At 50.9% G+C, this 13,480-nt stretch overlaps 1 protein-coding gene and 1 long non-coding RNA gene across 3 annotated transcripts in view; both read left to right on the top strand.

The window, feature by feature from the left end:
- The window catches only part of KIF3C (kinesin family member 3C), a 48,228-nt gene that overhangs the window by 8,525 nt on the left and 26,223 nt on the right, over positions 1-13,480 (top strand). The gene's annotated exons all lie outside the window — the stretch shown is intronic.
- On the top strand, positions 11,277-12,606 carry LOC309338071. Its single transcript, XR_014154666.1, has 2 exons — positions 11,277-12,363; positions 12,458-12,606. It is a non-coding gene; the product is annotated as an uncharacterized lncRNA (long non-coding RNA).

Below are 13,480 nucleotides of genomic sequence, written 5' to 3' on the forward strand. Positions count from 1 at the left end.
AATTAATTGCCCACCCTTCACCCTAAGGTCCTAGGAGAAGCCCCCGGGTCCAGTCCTTGAGACAGCCAGTCCAGAGGCTCTTTGGGGAGAAAGTGGGGGCAGAGAAGTGGGTTTAGCAGAATGTTATAAAGGACTAAGTAAAAATAGATTGTTAATTGGTGAAAGAAGAGAATGTTAAATTAAGTATATTAAATTAAGTATATTAAGATAAATTATTAGGATAAAAACAAAGATGGAAAGGATTTGCTGAAATATCTAACTGAACTAGAATACAAAAAAGGGAGGTGTGAGGTCAAGGAAACAAGCAGATGAAAGATATGTTATGTGAAGGTTTGATTTGTTGTTTTTTTAATTGTTTGTATTTTTCTGTTTTTTCCTGTTTTTTATCTTTTTGTTTTTTGTAATCTTCAAAACTTTAATAAATATCTTAAAAAAAAAAAAAGAAAGTGGGGGCGGGGATATACATTTCACAAAGAAAGCAAAGGTAACAGATCCAGGCCTTGCAGAGGATGGAAGACTGGGGGCCTGACTCAGAGTAGGGCCACTTCTCTGGGGCTGCTGCCAACCTGGGCTGGGCAGGGAGGGAGGACAGCAAGATTCTTCACGGGGAAGTGAGAAGGGGCCCCCTGGCTGGAGGGATGTGAATGGCAGGAGGAGGGGGCAGGAACCCCTGCTGCTCCCCTGGGGATGCTTGCTGCTCGCCATAGGTGAGCAGACGAGAAGCCAGCTGTAAGCCTCTGCTGGTGGGCAAAGCGGCCTCCGCAAAAGGCTGCCTTTCACAGGGGGAATGTTCAAGGGCAAAACGAAACAAGTGCAATGCGTTCCGCCGGCCTCCACAGTGCCGAGGACTCTGAAGGGCCAAGTGGTCGGGTGCGTGGAGCGACGAAGGTCCTTGCAGGCCAAAAATCCCCTTAACCTGGGACTGTGTTTTGCCACTGGCGGCTGCGCTCCAGGGTTATAGGCCAGTGGCTAAGTAGGGCAGAGCATGCAGGGAATGAACCCGGGTCCTTCGAATCATAGCATTGGAAGGGACCCCCAAGGGTCATCCAGTCCAACCCCCTGCAATGCTAGAGTCTCAGCTAAAGCATCCATGACAGACGGCCATCCAGCCTCTGCTTAAAAACCTCCCCTCCACACAGAGCAGGTTCTCTACTTGGAATAACAAGAGCTTGTCAGCAAAGAGTTTGAAAAATCAACAAATACTTTCTCTTTTCCCCCCCATCTGTGGCTCAGGTGTTAAAACACCTTTGTGTTTGTTTTCCATTTGCAGGATTTGTGGCACTGATAACAATGGTGTGCTTTTTATTTTGAAAAAGTGTGTGTGTGTGTGTGTGTGTGTGTGTGTGTGTGTGTGTGTGTGTGTATTCTTACTACCATGTTACGGAGAAATCATTTCTGAGCAGGGATCTTGAGAAACACCATTGTGAGAGGCGCCTGACCTAATTTTGACAGCGAATGGGGCGAGAGTCGTACTGGTAGGCAGCGTAGCCGGGCTTCCTCCGGGAACGACTCTGTGAGGCTTGGGAGATGTGATTCTTCCTGGCAGAACAGTCTGGTGGAGGATGCAGCGGCAGCATCCTGATAATGGCAGCGGGAGGGGGGAGAGGATGGGGGGGGACAGTGCTGGGCAACAAAGCCCATCTCCTCCTCCTCCCCCTCCATTTCGCTGGCATTCAAACGGAAGGCTGTTGTTGTTGGACAGCTTTCGGCTCTGCTCATATTTTGCTCCCTCCTTCCTGCAAGGAAGCGTGCGCGGAGCGTTGTGGTTGTGGAGGAGCAGGGCGGAAGCGCAGGATGCTGTGGAGGGCATCATCCCAGCCAGGCCTCTTGAGGAGGTCAGCTTCTCTTTGGTGGGAAAGTGGGGCTTGAGAACCTAGAGCTGGTGTCAAGAAGAAGAAGAAGAAGAGTTTGGAGTTGATATCCCGCTTTATCACTACCCAAAGGAGTCTCAAAGCGGCTGACATTCTCCTTTCCTTTCCTCCCCAGAGGAGGCAGGGCTGAGCCGGGTTCTCAGGTGGGCCGAGGGCGTTCCCTGCCATCAGCAACGCTGGGAAGGAATAAGAACTGCAGAACAAATGGTGCAAGGGATGACTCAGGTTGCAGAATCTGCATTTCCCTTGCTCTGTTTTGTTTTGTGTACATGCAAGAGGTACACGCAGCCCCACGCAAGGAGCAACCTGAGAGCCCCATCGGTCAGGCCCACTGAGCCAAGATGCCTGGCCTGCCTAGCTGCTTCACAGAATCATAGAATTGGAAGATACCCCTAGGGGTCATCTAGTCCAACCCCGGCAATGCAGGAACCCCTGGCAGATGGTCCTCCAAACTCCTCTCTCTCTCTCTCTACTGTACCTTCCTCTCTGGCCCCCGGTGGCTGCTCTTAACGCAATTTGCTCTTTGAAAACACATTTGCAGGGCGGGTATCCATTCCATGGGTCTGAGATACACATCTGGGCTGCATCCAGTGACGGTGTGCAGTGTGGGTACACAATTGGCGGGGGGGGGCAGGAGGATCTGTGGCCCTGCCTTGCAGTTCGTCCAGGCTGTCGGTACCATGCGAGTACAGAGACCACAACATCAACACAGGGAGATCTTGGGGGCTGGAGAAGAGTAGGAAGAGGCATTTGTCAACACGAGAGATCTTTGAGCAGAGCATCTCCGGAGGGAAAATGTGGGAGGAGAACCTGTTGCCCGGCAACCGACTCCGCTGAGCATCATTGCAGGGAATTCTCTTCTCCAGAGCAAAGATGTGCAAGGCACCTCCTTTGGTGGCATTTAGGCAGGATCCGTTACCATAGCTCCCCATGTTCATCTTCGCCCCACAAAAGGGAGCTGTGGTGGTTGCTCTCTTGGCTTAGAATTCCCAAATCACAAGTTGGCAGTCATCTGCACCCCGACACACACACACACACACACACACACACACACACACACCCCAGAGCCAGCTTCCTCCCTTCATGCTCAGAGTGGGCAGGGGACCAGGAGGTCTTCTTTTGTGATGCCACCCTCCATGCAGGACAACCTTGCTCCGCTGGCCAGTGGCCCATGGAAAGTTAATGTCCTGGACTGGCTGGATGCTGAGGAGTGGTGGGAGGGCACCAGTTGGGGAACCCCCAAGGGAAGAAGGCTCAGAGCCAGGGGGTCGGTGGTGGGGTGATATTGCCTGGTCAGAGGGAGCAGACTGGGAGGAGAAGATGCCGGAAGCAGAAGAGGCAACAGGATTCAGTGAGCAGGAAGAGTCTATAGCAGAGAGCAGTGCAGATTCAGAGGCAGCAGTTAAAGCAGGAGGCCAAGAGGCAGAAATCAGTCAGGCTGGTGAAGAAGCCAGGGGGTTTCCCCCTCAAGCTGCAACAAGCTCTCCTCCCAACTGGTCTGCCAAGACCAGGAGAGATATGAAGCAGGGGGAGCAAAGACAGAGACACAGGCATAGTCTCAGATTCCTTGGGAAGGGCCTGCGGTGGGGGAGGAGAGTGAGGCAGCTGTGGGAAGGCAGGGAACCTCAGTCCCCACCACTGCCCCATACGGGCAAGATCTCCCGGGATGAGCTACTGTGCTCTAGGTCTGGCCTCCTGAGTAGACCTTGTTTCCATTAATAAAGAGTTGGCTCCACTTATGCCATGTGATTATTGCTGACCTGCTTCTGAAGGCGTGTCTCCACCCCCATCGTTCTTCCCGGACCCTGAGGTCCAGCGCCGAGGGCCTTCTGGCGGTTCCCTCACTGCAAGAAGCAAAGCTACAGGGAACCAGGCAGAGGGCCTTCTCAGTGGTGGCACCCGCAACTACTTGACATTAAAAAGACATCTGAAGGCAGCCCTGTTTAGGGAAGCTTTTAATGTGTGACATTTTAATGTATTTTTAATCTTTGTTGGAAGCCGCCCAGAGTGGCTGGGGAAACCCAGTCAGATGGGTGGGGTACAAATAATAGATGATGAGGAGGAGGAGGAGGAGGATGACGGTAGAGTGGCCGGCCGGACTGATAGCTGCTTGCATGCAGAGGGTCCTGGGCTCAGCTCCCACGGCGTCTCTGGGTTAAGGCTGGCCACCACCCCCTGCCCTGTCCGAAACCCTTGAGAGCTTCTGCTGGCCAGTGTCCTAAGCGCTGCTGAGCCGGGTAGGCCCAGAACGGTCTGACCTGGCCTAAGGCCACTCCCTGCGTTGCGGTGCCAGTCGCCTGCCCTGCCTGGGTCTGGGGAGGTGGTGCCAATCAAAGGAGCTCTTTGGGCATCCTCCGCTGCGAGGAAATGTCGGCAGCGCTTGTTTGCCTTGCCAGAGTAGCCGGGCTGATGATGAGCTCAGACCCGGGGTCATTTCTGCCTGAAAGCAGGGAGTGCCCTTTTAAAGGCTGGAAGTAATTTTCCACAATGTTATCAGCATGATATGAAGAGGAGCTGGCGTAATAGGCGGAGAGTGACCCAAGGGCCTGTAATATCTGGGAAATTAATTCCACGCCGTCTCAGTTACGGCCGCGTCCTTTCGAGGGTGGCTGCTTTGTGAGCATGCAGCCCCTCTCCCATTTTTGCACACGGGCAAACAGCGCAGTGAGCTCATCCGTGTCGTAAGTTGCCCAAGGATGCTGCGAAATCTCAAGGAAGGGCTGGCTGGCAGGGGAGTCTCCCGGCGCTGCTTGGAGCTCTCCACCATCCTACCTGATGATCTTCGTTTGCTTTAGGGAAGAGAAGTGTTCCCAAACTGCTTTAGGTCCCTCCCTTGGTTCCATCAACTCATCCCCAGTGCCTGCCCCACAGAAAGCATCATTCAGAATAGCAGCATGCACCAAGGCAGATGGCAACACCGTAAAATTCAGAACGATGAATTCCACATGGATTCAAAATCCCGTTAAAACTATTTAGCTGAGTTAATTCAACAAAAGCGATGAACTTGATCCCGTGAAACCAGCTTTCCAAAGTCATTTCCCCCAGTTGCCTCCTAGCACACACACATACACACCCCGAGGTAATTCCATATAACACGCAGCCCTAGATATCAGGAAGAACTTTCTAATGGCAAGAGCTGCTTGGTCTATCAGGACAATAAAGCTTGTATAGCGTTGCTCCACTCTGAAGGATGCAAACAGAGAACAAAGTATCTACAGATTAAGCTTCACCGAGCTAGATAATGCATCCAGAAAGGAATTGTGAAACTGTCCTATATCCCAGGGAAAGAAATACCTGCCGATGCACTAACCAAAGTTGTTAACAGGGAGCAACTCACTGTGTTGTTGTTGTTTAGTCGTGTCCGACTCTTCGTGACCCCCTGGACCAGAGCACGCCAGGCCCTCCTGTCTTCCTCTGCCTCCCGCAGTTTGGTCAAACTCATGCTGGTAGCTTCGAGAACACTGTCCCACCATCTCGTCCTCTGTCGTCCCTCTGTCATCATGTACTAAGGCAGATGGCAACACCCTAAAATTCAGAACAATGAATTCCGCTTTGATCCAAAATCCCATTAAAACTATTTAGTTTAGTCAATTCAACAAAAGTGATGAACTTGATCCCGTGAAACCAGCTTTCCAAAGTCATTCCCCCCATTTCCTCCTAGCACCGCCCCCCCCCAGGTAATTCAATCTCACATGCACCCCTAGATATTAGGCAGAACTTTCTGATGGCAAGAGGTGCTTGGCAGTGAACCAGGTGACCTCAGAAGGTGGTGGGCTCTCCTTCTGGGGAGGTTTTTAAACAGGTTGGATGGCTGTGATCCCTGCATATTGGGGTTGGACTAGATGACCCTCGGGATCCCTTCCAACTTTAAAATGCTGTGATTCTTTCGGTGGTCTGGCTGAGGATGCTTCTTTCAAGGGTGCTTCCTCCAATATATTCCAGGGAGAGAAATGGGAATGGAAACAAAGCATGAGATAATGTTTTAAAAAGACAGAAAGGGAGGGGAACCCCAATTTATTGGTCCCCGTTTGATGGATGAAAAGCTTTCTTGTGTAATGGAAGACAAAGATGAGTCCCTGACGGGGGCTGTTCGTCATCCCATCCAGATGATCCCCAGACTACCAACCACAAGGCATCATTTAGCATTTAATATTGTCTGAGTCTCTCAATCTAGGAGGGAGGAGGGGAAGGAAGAGAGATGAGAAGATGAGAAATAGTCAGCCCTCTGTTGAACTGAGAAGCGTTTTTTTAAAAGCCCAGGATGCCCTGCCACATCACAGAGAATGCTGAAACATGACCCCTGGATTGCACAAGGGCCATGTGGTCCAGTGGGTGGAGCACACGCTTTGCATGCAGAGAGGTCCCAGGTTCACTCCCCCCACACCCCACACCCTGCCCCACACCCATCTCTCTAGGGAGGGCTGGGAAAAGACTCTTGCCGGAAATCCTGGAGAGGTCTTGAAATTCAGTGCAGGGAAGAAATCCTGTTCCATTTGCCTTCCTAACTCCTTGGCAGCTGGCCTTTGGAATCCTCACTTCTCCAGATTTTGTGATGTGGCTCCCGACCAGATAAGACAAAACCAGGCAGAAATGTGTGCAGCGGGGGGGGGGGGAGCTGCGTAAAATGCGCATGGTGGCGACAATAACTGTAGAAGCACGGGTGTTATTAGCAGGCATTGCTTGCGAAAGCAAAAATGTGTCTGTCAGGGAAAAGGGCACACAAAGGGGCATGGCTCTGGAGAACGGAGACCCTTTTCAGTTTTTTGTGAGTCTTTTAAAAACAATCCAAACCGTTGCAGAATTGGGGAGAATTTAAGCTTGGGAAAATGAGAAAGCTTGGGAAAAGAAATTGAATCATCCGGTTTGCTTTTTGCTTGTTCTTAAATCTCCTTTTCTGAAGGATTGTTCTTCTCCAACCAATCCAAGAGAACCTTTTATTAAAAAAGAAGAAGGGAAATATAGATATCTCTCCCCACTGCAGTAAGGCTCTCTGGACCAGCACTCATCCCAAACTGCTCTCTGGGTCTGGATAATCAGAAGCAGCTTCCCTCCTGCAACTGCATCACCCAAAGATCGTGTCTGTTCACAGGAAAAGAGACATGCACATGCACTCACACAGAGAGACGCCCCAGCTTGTTCCAATTATGACAGCAGCAGTTATGCTTTTGTTCCAAAAGCACAACACGGTCGCTTCATGCAGACTGGCAATGCCTGAAGCTCCTGCCAGGGAGAGAGGGGAAGTGTGTGTGTGTGTGTGTGTATGTGTGTCTTTTATCTTTAGATAAATTCATGGAGGAGGAGAGGTTCCTGGAAACCACAGGAGGGGAGTCGCAGTGTTAGAAAGTCAGATATATAAATGAATTGCCAAATGGCACCCTAAACTTAGGTTATGGTCGCCAAAATGGAATCAGAAACTCCAAGTGTCCCTATTTTCCAGAGACGTCCCTGATATAGAGAAGCCATCACGGTTTCTGATTTAATGTCCCGCTATTCCTTAGAACGTCCCTATTTTCACTGGAGAAATGTTGGAGGGTATGGAGTTATCTGACCCCCGAGCCGTCTGAAGGCAGCTTTGTATACGGAAGTTTTTTAATGTTTCACATTTTGTTACGTTTTTATATATGTTGAAAGCTGCCTAGAGTGGCTGGGGCAACCCAGTAAGATATGTGGGGTATAAATAGTAAAATTATTGTTATGGGATGGGACGTCCCTATTTTCATCAGAGGAATGTTGGAGGGTATGTCGAATCCCTAGGTGCCTTTGTTTTTTGTTTTGCAGAGAAGTGTTGTTGTTGTTTTCATTTCTATACCACATTATATTTGAAAGAACAAGTCTCAAGGCGGTTTACAAGCACGTTAAAGCATCAAAGACAGTCATACCTCATGTTACGTTTGCTTCAGGTTGCGCGTTTTCAGGTTGCGTCCCGCTCGACCTGGAAGTACTGGAAAGGGTTACTTCTGGGTTTCGCCGCTCACACATGTGCAGATGCGCAAAATGACATCATGCGCGTGTGCAGAAGCGGCGAATCATGACCCACACACGCGCAGACGCGAGTTGCGTTCTTTTCAGGTTGCGAACAGGCCTCCGGAGCGGATCCCGTTCGCAACCAGAGGTACCACTGTAAAACAATCCAGAATAAAACATAATCAACCTTCAAGGAAAATATTTCGTGTCCATCTCTAAGCGACTCTTTGCTTTCTCCATTTGCCATCCTGGCAGAAGAAGAAGAAGAAGAAGAAGAAGAATTTGGATTTGATATCCCGCCTTTCACTCCCCTTCAGGAGTCTCAAAGCGGCTCACAATCTCCTTTCCCTTCCTACCCCACAACAAACACTCTGTGAGGTGAGTGGGGCTGAGAGACTTCAAAGAAGTGTGACTGGCCCAAGGTCACCCAGCAGCTGCATGTGGAGGAGCGGGGAATCGAACCCCGTTCACCAGATTACGAGTCCACTGCTCTTAACCACTACACCACACTGGCTCTCCTTGCAGCTGGCCTCTCTGGAGCATCTTCTTGAACAGGATGCTGGACTCAGTGGGCCACTGGCCTGATGCTGTTCTTCCCCCTGAGAGCCAGTGTGGTGTAGTGGTTAAGAGCTGTGGACTCGTAATCTGGGGAACCGGGTTCGCGTCTCCGCTCCTCCACCTGCAGCTGCTGGGTGACCTTGGGCCAGTCCCACTTCTCTGAAGTCTCTCAGCCCCACTCACCTCACAGAGTGTTTGTTGTGGGGCAGGAAGGGAAAGGAGAATGTCAGCCACTTTGAGACTCCCTAGGGTAGTGATAAAAGCAGGATATCAAATCCAAACTCTTCTTCTTCTCCTTTTAATGCATCCTTGTGAAACTGAATAAGGTTGTTACGGAACGGTGTGCGTGTTCGCCTTCCGAGATGGATTCCTTTGGGTCTCCTCCAGAGCAGATGGCGCATGTGCTGGGTCTGTTAGTGCCAGGCTTCCTCTGTGAGTGTGCCTCTAAGTGCAAATAAGTGTGTAATTGGCAGAGGTGTGTTTACGGCGGCATGTGGTGCCGGCGGTTTCCAGTTTCACTCTTTAATCCATTTAGTTACCCTGCTCCTGCTGCTGCAGGGGCCTCCCTGGAGCCAGATGTCGGTGAAATTGCAACGCAGGCAAGGAGGAGAGGCGGGCAGAAACCCTTTCAGGCCACCCCCCGCAACACCCACCTGCCCCGGGAAGCACCCCCTGGGAAGGAGGGAGGCTTCGATGCATAGAATAGCCAGTGGGGGAGAGTGAGAAATAGTTACAGCCCTGCCAACGGAAGCGCATTGGCTGCTTGCGGTGACCTATATAAGTGTGCTAGATGCAGGAGGGTATCTAGAGCAGTAGGCCCCCTGAGCTTGCAGCCAGTGAGCAGCGTAAGGCGGTCAGGAGGCCTCATTGCTTCCTTCCCCCAGCGGCCCCCCACCCTTCCATGCCGCTCACAGAGGGGCCTTCATCCATCCATCTATCTCCTCCTTGCGTGTATTTTCATTTAGCGGGCCTCAAAAGACATAACAAAACATGAATCTGGGTAGAGAGCAGGAGAAAACCCCCAAACCTGAAATCTTAGTAGGGAAAGATAAAAAGAGAGATAAGAAAAAGAAATCAGGAGGACTTCTGATTGTCCATCAGCCGATAACGTATATAAAGATTATTCAAAATGCTCAGTCCAGGATCATGTCCAGCTGTTCCTCAGTCTGCCAGGTGGTGTTTCAAGCGAAACAGTTTTTAAAATAAAGCAAGAAAGGGCACAGATGAGTAGCACTCCAAACCCTTTCTCCCTCCCGGAATTTATCCCCAGAGACCAGTGGGACTTTTTGTTCCCTCGCTTCCTTGAGTGGCCGTGTCCAGAAGTGTCTGTCTTGCGCAAGCAGCTGTTTCATCCAAGGTGGGCAATTTCCAAAGAAAGCTTATTTTGCTGGTGAGCCGAGTTGGACCGTAGCAGCAATAATCCCACAGATTACAATATGCAGAAATTGGTTTACCTCCAAGGGCTCAGTTTAACGGGATTGTGCATCTGTTGGACAGGAAGTTTGCCCTAATGGATCGGCAAAATCTACCTAGTTGCAATTTAAACTCACTGCTGCACATCTTTTCCCCGGGAGAGGGGCTGAACAGCAATTCCCCACTTCCTCATCTTTCCATCATCTTTTATTTGAAAATTGTCAGCATATCTGCACACAGACCCTCCTTCTCTGAAGGCAAAACATTCTCCTGCTCCCTTGATGCAAGAACTCGCTAGAGTCAGCAGATGAAACGGGGGGCTCCTCTGGACAAGATCCTTATTAAGCCTTCATCCTGATCTGTTTGTGGAGTGGTTATATGACAATGATAGATAGATAAACGTTATTTGCATTAGCCAACAGCCGTAGCAACATAAAACAAGCAATATACAGTGGTACCTCAGGTTACATACGCTTCAAGTTACAGACTCCACTAACCCAGAAATAGTACCTCAGGTTAAGAACTTTGCTTCAGGATGAGAACAGAAATCATGCTCCGGCGGTGCGGCGGCAGCAGGAGGCCCCATTAGCTAAAGTGGTGCTTCAGGTTAAGAACAGTTTCAGGTTAAGAACGGACCTCCGGAACGAATTAAGTACTTAACCTGAAGTACCACTGTATACAATTAAAAAGACAACAATGGGTAAAAAGGACAATCAAATGACCAAGATTATTGTTCATTTAGTGGCCCTTAATCTCATTGCACCCTCGATCAACCTAGCAAGCTTTGCTGCTGTCTGATCATTTTGATCTGAGAAAAGAAAGAACAATGTGGCCGCAGATGGGCGGCCTGGGATGGTAAGTAAAAGTGGGGTGATTATCTCATTCCTCAGGTCTTTATAAAGGGGGCAGGACAGGAGAACATAAGCCACTGTTTCCAGATTGCCATCTCCACAGGGGCAGAGTCGTTTCTCAGTTGGAATCTTTTGGTATCTTCTGCCTTCAAGTACGGCAGAGGGCATCACATCCAATCTGGCCAGTGTGAAGGCACCTCTGTATTTTGGGATAGTTAATTTATACAAATATGGTGCCAGGGAATCAAACTGAGAAGGGGGGCGGAAAGGCATACCAAGGACAGAGTTTCTTTATAATGGCCAGATTGTTCTGTTGCTCTAAGTCCTTCAGACGCTGTCCAATTAGCCTTTTTGCTTTAATAAAGCCCATCGTGAGAAGCTGATGTGGGTGGAGTCCGCAGGAGACGAATTTTTGGTGTACAATTTTAGACCGCACACTTTTATGAGGGTCTTGTGTCACTAAGGGCAGTAGACCGGGTGGATTATATGACAATGAGCTTCCCCCCTCATTTGGTTTGGGGGTGCTATAAGAAAAAATACTGCTCCTTTTCCCTTATGGGGTATTCCGGAGCCCATATAGAGTCCTTAAATGGGTTCCCTATTGGTAGGAGAAAATAACAGAGGCCAACCAAAGTACAGTGGTGCCTCGCAAGACGAAATTAATTCGTTCCGCAAGTCTCTTCGTCTTGCGGTTTTTTCGTCTTGCGATGCACGGTTTCCCATAGGAATGCATTGAAAATCAATTAATGCGTTCCTAGGGAAACCGCCTTCAGACCAGGTCCGGGGACAGTCTGTCCCCCGACCTCTTCTGAAGGCTGGGGGGGGGGGGGGGACAAGGGCTTTTCTTCCCACTGCCAGCCTTCAGAAGGCTGTTCTGAAGGCTGGCGGTGGGAAGAAAAGCCCTTCTTCCCACCTCCCGCCCCACAAGCTCCGGGGACAGGAGGGCTTTGCTGCCGACCGCCAGCATTTTAAAAGCCCCTGCTGTCCCGGGGCGATTTTAAAATGCTGGCGGGCGGGAGCGAAGTCTCCGCTGCCCCGGGGAGATTTTAAAATGCTGGGGGTCGGCAGCGAACGCTTCGCTCCCGCCCGCCAGCATTTTAAGATCGCCCGGGGCAGCGGAGAAGTCTCCGCTGTCCCGGGAAGGCAGGCGGGGGGAGCAAAGACTTTTGCCCCCGCCTGCCTTCAGAAGAGGTCCAGGACCTCGTTCAGATGCCCGGCGGCGGGGTGCGAGGTTCCCGCCCCCCGCCCCGCTTCGGAGCAGCGTTCCGAAGCGGGGCAGCTGGGGCAGGTGTTCCCGCCCCCCCCCGCCCCGCTTCGGAGCATCGTTCCGAAGCGGGGCGGCTGGGGCAGGTGTTCCCGCCCCCCCCGCCCCCCTTCGGAGCAGCGTTCCGAAGCGGGGCGGCTGGGGCAGGTGTTCCCACCCCCCGCCCCGCTTCGGAGCAGCGTTCCGAAGCGGGGAGGCTGGGGCAGGTGTTCCCACCCCCCGCCCCGCTTCGGAGCAGCGTTCCGAAGCCGGGCGGTGGGGGCAGGTGTTCCCTCCCCCCCGCCCGGCTTCGGAGCACCGGGAGAAGCGATCTCCCCGCAGCCCCTTCCTTCAAAAGAGGTCCGGGGGCAGCGGGAAGCGCTTCCCGCTGTCCCCGGACCTCTTTTGAAGGAAGGGGAGGTGGGGAGAAGCGATCTCCCCGCAGCCCCTTGCTTCAAAAGAGGTCCGGGGGCAGCGGGAAGCGCTTCCCGCTGTCCCCGGACCTGGGGCTGCGGGGAGAAGATCGCTTCTCCCCGCCGCCCCTTGCTTCAAAAGAGAAGACCCGCTGTCCCCTGGGCAAGCTTCGTTTTGCGAAGCAAGCCCATAGGGAAATTCGTCTTGCGAGGCAACTCGAAAACGAAAAAACCTTTCGTTTTGCGAGTTTTTCGTCTCGCGAGGCGTTCGTCTTGCGGGGTACCACTGTATATTGAGAAGCAAAGCAGCTAGTAAGCCTGATCTTTATTAAACTGCTGCAACAGGGTGCTCCCCTCACAAGCAGGAGGGAAGAGGAACCCAGAACAATGGTGTGCAAGCTCTTATATAGACTTTTGAAATTGCCCACCCTGTAGTCCAAGACCACCCCCCAAGACATCATACATACATCACAGGAGGAGGCAACTACAGCAGAACTCCTGCCTGCCAGGATACCTGGTAATGGTCACTGATTGCTTTACCTGGGCAGCCTGGCCATTCTTTTGTGATGGCTAATACTTCAGTTCCTGAATCCTGGTCACACGCTCACCTTGTTCATGCACAAATACACCCTTAAGACAGGAGTTGCAAGCAAAAAGACAAAGGGAAGGCTTTCTCCATTTCCTCCCTCCTTGCAGAGAAATATATTGAGGTCAATTTGGGAGAGTCAAAATGGTTCTAGGATTGCTCTCCTGCACTATTTCAGACATGTGGTTTATATACTTACGTATGTGTTTGCCTTGTACATTTATGAACGTTTATTTTATATTTGGGACCTAAGAATTCTTATAACAGAGGTGTTCTGATGTCTTCTCGTTACGCATTTGTTCATCCAACATTTTGCAATGTGTTTCCCCCATCATTTTCCAAACTGCAAAACATTTGTTTCTTCTTTAAAGTGGATTGCACAAACCTGTCTTTCTCAGTATGGGCTTTCACCTGACTCTGGAGGTGTCCTGACTCTGTTCCTTCATACCAGTCTGAACTGGTGGTGACCAGTGGGCTGTAGCAGATGGCTCAGTGAAGATGTTCCTACTCTCTGCTTCATGTTTTTTAACCACTTACTGATGCACAAGGATCCTTCTATAGCTGTTAAGCTTACTCAGTCT

Source organism: Podarcis erhardii, assembly GCF_964252035.2.
Source record: "Podarcis erhardii genome assembly, chromosome: 3".
Lineage (NCBI taxonomy): Eukaryota > Metazoa > Chordata > Lepidosauria > Squamata > Lacertidae > Podarcis > Podarcis erhardii.